The sequence below is a fragment of the Penaeus vannamei genome, chromosome 4, assembly GCF_042767895.1.
Source record: "Penaeus vannamei isolate JL-2024 chromosome 4, ASM4276789v1, whole genome shotgun sequence".
Taxonomy (NCBI): domain Eukaryota; kingdom Metazoa; phylum Arthropoda; class Malacostraca; order Decapoda; family Penaeidae; genus Penaeus; species Penaeus vannamei.
The window spans coordinates 40,487,727-40,497,726 of record NC_091552.1 but is presented as its reverse complement, the minus strand read 5'-3'; the positions used below and the strand labels follow the sequence as shown (position 1 = coordinate 40,497,726).

Genomic DNA, 10,000 nt, shown 5'->3' with positions numbered 1-10,000 from the left:
TCCTTTTCCTTCTCTTCATTATCTTTCCACCTTCTTACCCTCCTCGTCCTTTTTACTTTCTCCTTCTTTATTTCATCGCTCTCCTACCTCCCCACATCCTCTTCCTCTTGCCCACCCCCCTCCCTTTTCTCTCTTTTTTTTCTTCTTCTCCCTTTCCTCTTCTTCCTCCTCCTCTTCCTCTCACTTCCCCTTTCCTCCTCCTTCTTTTCCTCCATCTCCTTTCTTCTTCTTCTCCTCCTCCTCCTTCTCCTTCTTCCCGTCGCGTGTCCTGCTTGGATATGCAAAACACCTGCTCTTGCTCCGATTAACTTCATCCGGTTCGAATTTAACTCCCCTCCTTCCACCCTTCCCTCCCCCATTCATCAGGCAAGATAAGAAAAAAATGAATTAAAGAGAACCAGAATAGCAATTGATAATTAATTTCTAACATTAATCTTACATCCTACAAAGAAAACTAAGAGCACAAGTAGCTAAAACAATGGAGGAATGAGAATATATTAGAAAAAAGTATGAAGAAAATCCTTTAGTCACGTACCCTTTCGCTTCCCGCCTAAAAATAGGCGCGAAAAATAACTCGCTCCATGTGTGCATGAGAGAAGGAAAGAGACACATGAACATGGCAGTCCCATAATATACCCACGCTTCTCAGGCAACATACTCCATGCCCGCAGCCGCCCACAGTAAAGGTTATATATTATAACTCTTTCTCAGCACAAACACGCGTACACACACGAGCGCGCACGGCCATTTGCACTTCCCTTATTACTTTCCGGTAAGCGCAGTCCCAGACGCACATCGACGCCGGTATAAATACTTTGGTTAGGCGGTCTCTTGCATACACATTCAGCCGCTGAGCAGAAGGGAATGGCAGTTCCTAAGATTAGCAATGGCCGGCGATTTTCTCGAGTATTTTCCCCCCTTTCCTCTATTTCCGTGTGTGTCTGCTTGTGAAGCGATTTTTGTATTTCTGTTTCCCTCTCGTCTCTCTCTCTTTGTCTCCTTATACTATATATATATATGTGCGTGTGTGTGTGCATATCTATCTATCTATCTATCTATCTATCTATCTATATCTGTGTGTGTGTGTGTGTGTGTGTGTGTGTGTGTGTGTGTGTGTGTGTGTGTGTGTGTGTGTGTGTATTATATATGTGTATATATATTATATAGTTACATAATCACACACACATATACATATGTATGTACATGCATATACATATATGTGCACATATATACGTATATGTGTGCATTAATATGCTTATTCATCTATTCATATGTATAAAGATTTATAGCTAAAATTAATATCACATTTCTGGGGGCTATTAAAATTAATATTTTTCCCTCTTCTTATGTGTACCTCAGTGTTTTTCAGCAACTAATATATACTCTCCCCGCTCCCTCGTAAAAAGACATGCACCCGTAGTTCCCGACCCCGTTTTCAGGTTTTCATGCACCTCTTGACATGACCGCGACCCCATTCTGTTCTACAGTGTATAGGGTTGTATTATATATTACTAATTGTTGGTTGTATAATTAAGGAAAAAATATGATGAATGTTCGTGTTAGAAAGGTACTATAATGTAATGGGAAAAGACAAAATTAGCTTCATTAAATTGAATCATAGTATCTAAAGTTGGTAATCCACTATAACGATTATATTTTCTTTAGCTCGTCATAATTCAATGGACTTTATATATATATATATATATATATATATATATATATATATATATATATATATATATATATATATATATATATATATATATATTACACTACCTGGTTGTATATATGCGGAGACACGTCTGATGCAGGACTAGCGGTTAGGACTACTACATTTTAGATTATTGTGTAATGATCAAGCAAAATCTTTGTTCTTACCCCTTAACCAGTATGTGACTACTTGTATGCTTAAAACATCTCAAAATTAAGCCTTGCTGACCTCAGGAAAAACGCACGCATACAAAAAGAGACATATAAACTTATAGCAAATGTATCGCATTGAACAAACGCCCTTATTAGAGGTTCAAAAAAGATACAATCAGGACAAACGCACGCTTTCCTTTCCAAACAAAACAAACATACAATCATCTAACCAAGAAAACAAAAACGCTCGCCCGGGAACACAAACACACTCACCTAACTGACAAAGCAACGGGAATATCGACAAACACACACAATCACGCAAAACAATCACACACAACCCCACATGGAAAACAAAAGGAACCACCCCTACGCTTAAAATACGTACATATTAGGAAACGAAAAAAAGGAAAAAAAACACGCCCGGCTAACGAACACAACCAAACCCACCGCACTAAAAACACACTTCGCACAAAAACACACACATACACACACACTTACCCATGCGCAGTCCTGACAGCCTAAAATACTTGTATAAAAATAAGTGGTGCGCTATTTTTACACTTGCAAGTTACACCGAGCTGGGAGTTATTTACACCGTAACAGCATCAGCGGGCCGTAACGTCCGTTGCACTAAAGCGTGCCCCATTTCCTAGTTACTCTCGTGAATAAGGCGTTACTCATCGGTTATTCTGACAGGAACCCGACCACCGAAATACTCTCAATCACTCGCACTCATTCTTTCTGGTCACTCACCCTTCAATAATTCCCAGTTACCATCTTGAGGAAGAAGACTTCACCCCTCGGTTATTATAACCGTAACTCAACCACCGAAATACCCTCACTCTCTGGCACTCGTTATTTCTGGCCACTCAGCCATCGATAACCTCCTCCTCTTAGAACTCACTTGCCAAACGTCTGATATCAAGTCCCTCGGGATACTGCAGGCACTTGAAAATCGGCTCAGCGGCACGAGGGGTCGGCGAGCGCGCCAAACCTTCAAACTCAAAATTGATGTGGGTCAATTTGATTGGATTTCTGGGTCAGGTCTTGGTTCGGCAATGCGAGGCCAAGATGACTAATTCTGAAGCGAAAGTTTTTTATTACTAAAAGAATTCGACAAACTAATAACTCACGGGTAAGATATACCAATTTATATCGGCCTATGTATCTGTTAGTCGAATTGTCACATAAAACAAGATTCTGATTTGGTATGGATTTGAGGTGTGAGTTTCAAACAATTCTTGCTGGGCATTGTTAAGACCTTTGGAATTCAGTGTCACTAACCTGCAATTCTTCTTCGACAATGAAAGAACTGTAGAATAGAATATTGCGTTTTATTCACAGTATCGTTTTCTCTTAATCTTTTCGCAGTTAATTCGCCAATTATTTCCACGAAATTTAATCAGTTGACCGTGAAATATAAAGGAAAAAGAAAATGCATGAAATCATGTTCGCTAGAAAATTAAACATATTTATTCTTATTTAAAATAAAGAGAACGTGAGAGAAGTGATATGCAAATTCAGTTGGAATTTGGAAGCGGTGCCAATATCCTCTCTCTATCTTTCGTCTTTTTTAACATTTCTAACGTGTTTGCAAATGCTATTGTTACCTCAAAGCCTGTGCGAAAACCTCACCAAGCTAATGTAAACTATGCCCAAATGTCCGTTTCATTCCACGTCCCTCGTGTCCATCACGTTCACTATGGAAACTATCGTACCTTTGTCTCTGAATTCTCGTTTTTTCAGCGTATGAGATTATCAAACAAATTTTAACAATGGTAATAAGCAAAGTGGAAAAATCACCATTAATGAATATAGGAAGGACAAATACTGACGAATTGAGATTAGACTCAAAATCGCATTTTCTGCGTCGAAGAATTTGCCAGTTTCAAGAGGATTCCTCTGAGGATGAGAGAACAATGCGAGCCTCTCGCTGGATTTCGCTGCGTTAGGATGAAATGCAGTTTGGGGTCAAGCAGTTTCCTTACTGATATCCAGGGAATCTATCAATAAATCATTGCCGTTCACACAATTATATTATGAAATGAGTTACGGAAAGTTATTAAACATTTATGCGTTTGTCTTGAAGGGCTACTGTAAACTGTATACATTACGCGAGCGGGAGGTCAGGCAGATACTTTTTCCCTCATTCTTGTGATAATCAGTCTTGTGCAACAACTACGCAGTAGTATAGAAGAAGGCGGGAGAATATTGGAACTGAAAAGTACTACTGAACACTAGGTTGAAATACAACAAACAAACATCAAACAGGTACATATGTAGGCCTACAGCTTTCAACACGGCAAAGAGAAACCTTTCGTGATTTCATGATGGACATGATATTGTTTGAAATTTATAACGATTTTTTTTGCAGATAAGACCCTTCTTTATTATATACACCACGTTCTACTTTTCACATGCCATTCGGTTCGAAGGTGACTACGCATTTCATTTCATATCTAGCATTTACATTGCAACATTGCAATCCTTACATCTCAAAATGTTAATTCTAACCATCTATAACGCATAAATTCCAGAGATGATCGTCTCACGAACTTCATATTAATATATTATTTTTCTTCATTCCTGCAATCAGGCTAATAAACTCTTCTTTAATCCCTAGGCCATATATAAAGCGTGTTATCAATAAACTCATTTTCTTTAATCTTAAAATAAAGGGTCTTGATAATAAATTATTTCTTAAAAAATCTCTAGGCCATATATAAAGGGTCTTATCAGCAAACTCATATTCGACGCAAACTACTAACAAAAAAAAAGTCTCCAAAGCAACAAAGAAAACGGTGAAACAGGAGACGCGAGGGCAGAGAGGAATCCCGAGCGTGGGAAAGCCGAGAGCCTTCCAAATCAGGATAAGAGGAAACAGATTGACTCCTAATTCCACTAAATCACGCAGTTATCTAAGCATCTAAACCACGCATGGGGAGGGTGCGTTCGTGCATGCGTCGATGGGTCGACACTTCTCGCAACGACAGACGCTTTTTTCTCTCTATACACCTTTTCCCCCTTGGACTCTCGTCTTTACGATAATTTCAGTCTTCCTTCTCTGTTTCATGCTTTGATTCTGTCTGTCTGTCCGTCTGTTTCTGGATTTCTTTTTTTCTCTCTCTCTCTCACTCTCACTTTCTCTCTCTCTCTCTCTCTCTCTCTCTCTCTCTCTCTCTCTCTCTCTCTCTCTCTCTCTCTCTCTCTCTCTCTCTCTCTCTCTCTCTCTCTCTCTCATCTCTCTTTCTTTCTTTCTTTCGGCTTTCTCTCTCTTTCTCTCTCTCTCTCTCTCTCTCTCTCTCTCTCTCTCTCTCTCTCTCTCTCTCTCTCTCTCTCTCTCTCTCTCTCTCTCTCTCTCTCTCTCTCTCTCTCTCTCTCTCTCTCATCTTCTCTCTCTATCTCTCTCTCTCTCTCTCTCTCTCTCTCTCTCTCTCTCTCTCTCTCGTCTCTCTCTCTCTCTCTCTCTTTCTCTCTCTCATCTCTCTCGCCTTCTCTCTCTCTCTCTCTCTCTCTCTCTCTCTCTCTCTCTCTCTCTCTCTCTCTCTCTCTCTCTCTCTCTCTCTCTCTCTCTCTCTCTCTCTCTCTCTCTCTCTCTCTCTCTCTCTCTCTTCTCTCTCTCTCTCTCTCTCTCTCTCTCTCTCTCTCTCTCTCTCTCTCTCTCTCTCTCTCTCTCTCTCTCTCTCTCTCTCTCTCTCCTCTCCCTCTCTCTCTCTCGCCATTCGTTCTCTTGATGCATTATGGGTAATTGTCGAATTGTTTTCATAGCTCGCCACAGCGGGTTGGCGCAGTGACACGCCCCATTATGTCTGACGCTGTAAGCACAATGTCCATTAGTCCATCGGTGTCTGAAAGGACAGTCGCGTGTCAGAGCTTTAACATGTGTCATGCGTCTTCAACAGAGAGTAATTTGAAATATGCATATGCTGATTGCATGTCAGTTGTCACCGCATTTTTTTTTCTCCGTACTTTTTTATCTTTAAAAGTTATATTTAGGTATTTTTGTCTGACGTTTTTTCGTTCGTAAAGTATTTCCTTTTTTCTTACATGCTGGGTACAAATACTAACAAAAAATAAATGAATATAAAAGAAAAGAGTGTTATCAGATTTCTTCGAAAATAAATATTTCGAATCAGAATTACATAGTAAACAGGATTTTATAGGTAAATACTCAAATACCCCCAAAGAAGCAAATGAAAAAGAAAACGAAAAAGAAACAAAAAATATACGAGCATTTATACATACATATATATTGCCAGCCTTACTCCCATACACCTGAATACGAACGAAACGCAAATACGCACTACTACTCATACGCGCAACGCATCCATATTCATTCAGACACTCTTGCTTGTATTTATTCAGGAAGCCGAGCAGTTGCATCCGAAGTATTTGTTTACATTGCAAAAATAAACACACGTTCCACGGTGTACACATACACAAATATCTCAATAGTTGCATAAATAAACACTGCATGTTCTTGACTTATATCATATTATGCATATACAAAAGAAAGATAATATGATAAAAAAAGACATGGTGAAAACGGATACAGTAAAGGATACATATTTATTAAAATGGATTACTGAAATGATTGCAGATATAAAGCACTGTGTTGCTTGCGTAAGTTAATCCATTCAAAAATAATTCATTTTTTATATTTACATATCATCTTTTGGAGCTCAAAATAAAGTGTTAAGAGGTGAGAAAAGAATTGAGAAGGGGAGAGGGGGGAAGGGGTGGAGGGTTAAGGGTGGTAAGGAGAAAGAAAAGGAAGAGGAGGAAGAAGAATAGGAGGAGGAAGAAGAAGAGGAAGATTAGAGAGAGAAGGAGAAGGAGGGAGAGGGAAGACAGTGGAAAGAAGGCAAGGAAGAAGATAGAGCAAGGGTTAAAAGCATATGAAAAAAAGGAAAAGGGGTTATAAGAAAGAGACAAGGGAAAACATAAGAAACAGGAAAAAATATGAAAAAAAGAAACTCAAGAAGAGAAAAGGAAGAGGATAGGAACATGAATTAATAATAAGGAAAGAAAATGCAAGAGACAGGAGCAACCGAAGGGATATGAAAAAGAAGAAGGGAAGAAGAGCAAACGAAATGGAAAAGAAACTGATAAATAGGGACAAGGGAAATGGTTAAGCAACAGTAGGAGTTTGAGAGGATGTGGGAGCCGAAAGGTACGTCGAGGAGGAGGTTCTAGTGGCAATATATGGGCGGTTAACACTTACTCGGTCCTGCCCTCCCGTGTTCACTACCCCTCAGCCGACACTGGCAGACACACCGCGCGAGGTCCTTGCCTCTCCCAGTGCCCGCCCTCCCGTCGCCCCGCCCCCTCCCTTCTTTTCTATAGCCACGCTCCCTCCCCCTCCCTCCCTCCCTCCCTCGCCCCGCCCCTTCCCTTCTTTTCTATAGCCACGCTCCGTCCCCCTCCCTCCCTCCCTCCCTCCCTCGCCCCGCCCATTCCCTTCTTTTCTATAGCCACGCTCCATCCCCCTCCCTCCCTCCCTCCCCTCCCTCCCTCGCCCCGCCCATTCCCTTCTTTTCTATAGCCACGCTCCCTCCCCACCCCTCCCTCCCTCCCTCCCTTCCTCCCTCGGCCCGCCCCTTCCCTTCTTTTCTACTAGCCACGCTCCATCCCCCTCCCTCCCTCCCTCCGTCGCCCCGCCCCTTCCCTTCTTTTCTATAGCCACGCTCCTCTTCCCTCCCTCCCTCCCTCCCTCCCTCGCCCCGCCCCTCCCTTCTATTCTATAGCCATGCTCCCTCCCCTCCCTCGCCCCTTCCCTTCCCTTCTTTTCTATAGCCACGCTCCCTCCCCCTCCCTCCCTCTCTCCCTCCCTCGCCCCGCCCCATTTCCTTCTTTTCTATAGCCACGCTCCATCCCCCTCCCTCCCTCCCTCCCTCCCTCCCTCCCTCGCCCCGCCCCTCCCTTCTTTTCTATAGCCACGCTCCATCCCCCTCCCTCCCTCCCTCCCTCCCTCCCTCTCTCGCCCCGCCCATTCCCTTCTTTTCTATAGCCACGCTCCGTCCCCCCTCCCTCCCTCCCTCCCTCCCTCGCCCCGCCCATTTCCTTCTTTTTCTATAGCCACGCTCCCTCCCCCCTCCCTCCCTCCCTCCCTCCCTCCCTCCCTTCCTCGCCCCGCCCATTCCCTTCTTTTCTATAGCCACGCTCCATCCCCCCCTCCTCCCTCCCTCCCTCGCCCCGCCCCTTCCCTTCTTTTCTATAGCCACGCTCCGTCCCCTCCCTCCCTCCCTCCCTCCCTCCCTCGCCCCGCCCATTCCCTTCTTTTCTATAGCCACGCTCCATCCCCCTCCCTCCCTCCCTCCCTCTCCTCCCTCGCCCTGCCCATTCCCTTCTTTTCTATAGCCACGCTCCCTCCCCCTCCCTCCCTCCCTCCCGTCGCCCCGCCCCTTCCCTTCTTTTCTATAGCCACGCTCCCTCTCCCTCCCTCCCTCCCTCCCTCCTCGCCCCGCCCCCTTCCCTTCTTTTCTATAGCCACGCTCCCTCCCCCTCCCTCCCTCCCTCCCTCCCTCGCCCCGCCCATTTCCTTCTTTTCTATAGCCACGCTCCCTCCCCCTCCCTCCCTCCCTCCCGTCGCCCCGCCCCTTCCCTTCTTTTCTATAGCCACGCTCCCTCTCCCTCCCTCCCTCCCTCCCTCCCTCCCTCTCTCGCCCCGCCCATTCCCTTCTTTTCTATAGCCACGCTCCATCCCCCTCCCTCCCTCCCTCCCTCCCTCCCTCCCTCGCCCCGCCCCTTCCCTTCTTTTCTATAGCCACGCTCCATCCCCCTCCCTCCCTCCCTCCCTCCCTCGCCCCGCCCATTCCCTTCTTTTCTATAGCCACGCTCCATCCCCCTCCCCTCCCTCCCTCCCTCGCCTCCTCCCTTCTTTTCTACAGCCACGCTCCCTCCCCCTCCCTCCCTCCCTCCCTCGCCCCGCCCATTCGCTTCTATTCTATAGTCCACGCTCCCTCGCCCTCTCTCCCTCCCTCGCCCCGCCCCTCCCTTCTTTTTCTATAGCCACGCTCCCTCGCCCTCCCTCCCTCCCTCGCCCCGCCCCTTCCCCTTCTTTTCTATAGCCACACTCCCTCGCCCTCCCTCCCTCCCTCGCCCCGCCCCTTCCTTCTTTTCTATAGCCACACTCCCTCGCCCTCCTCACTCCCTCCATCGTCCCGCCCCCTCCCCTCCCTTTCTATAGCCACACTCCCTCACCCTCCCTCCCTCCCTCCCTCCCTCGCCCCGCCCTTCCCTTCTTTTCTATAGCCACGCTCCATCCCCCTCCCTCCCTCCCTCCCTCGCCCCGCCCATTCCCTTCTATTTCTATAGCCACGCTCCCTCCCCTCCCTCCATCGTCCCGCCCCCCCCCCCCTTCCCTTTCTATAGTCACGCTCCCACGCCCTCCCTGCATCGCCCCGCCCCCTCCCTTCCTTTCTATAGTCACGCTCCCACACCCTCCCTGCCATCGCCCCGCCCCTTCCCTTCTTTTCTATAGCCACGCTCCCTCGCCCTCCCTCCCTTCCTTTCTATAGTCACGCTCCCACGCCCTCCCTGCATCGCCCCACCCTTCTCCCTTCTTTTCTATATCCAAGCTCCCTCGCCCCGACCCTTCCTTTTCTATAGCAACGCTCCCTCGCCCTCCCTCCATCAACACGCCCTTCTCCCTTCTTTTCTTCCTTTTCTATAGCAACGCTCCCTTGCCCTCCCTCCCTCGCCCCGCCCCATTCCCTCTTTTCTATAGCAAAGCTCCCTCGCCTTTCCTCTGTCGCCCCACCCTTCTCCCTTCTTTTCTATACCCAAGCTCCCTCGCTCCACCCCCTCCCTTCTTTACTATATCCACGCTCCCTCGCCCAGCCCCCTCCCTTCTTTTCTATAGCCACGCTCCCTCGCCCTCCCTCCGTCGCCCTGCCCCTCTCCCTTCTTTTCCTTCTTCACTATAAGCGCGCTCCCTCGCCTTTCTTCACTAGCCCCGCCCTTCTCCCTTCTTTGTAGCTGTGCCCCCTCGCCCTCCCTCGTGCCCCTCAGCCTTCTGCTTCTGTCTCCTTCCAGGCCCTGAGATTCAATGGTTAGGATTTTGATCACTTTACATTCTTGGCCCCGCCCTCTGACTTGTCTGAGTCTTCGTCACCCTCCCTCTTGTACTTTCCTC

General features: G+C 46.5%; 2 protein-coding genes across 4 annotated transcripts in view; one reads left to right on the top strand and one right to left on the bottom strand.

Moving 5' to 3' along the window:
- Window positions 1-7,179, bottom strand: part of LOC113806550 (cytochrome c oxidase assembly factor 6 homolog) — a 54,801-nt gene extending 47,622 nt beyond the window's left edge. For 2 of the 3 annotated variants that reach the window (XM_070121060.1, XM_070121063.1), the window contains exon 1: window positions 7,088-7,179. The gene's annotated coding sequence lies outside the window, so the exon portion shown is untranslated. The remainder of the gene's footprint in view (window positions 1-7,087) is intronic. The other variant, XM_070121062.1, reaches the window with a different exon arrangement.
- The window catches only part of LOC113819931 (adenosine deaminase 2), a 227,993-nt gene that overhangs the window by 104,596 nt on the left and 113,397 nt on the right, over window positions 1-10,000 (top strand). The window lies entirely within an intron of this gene.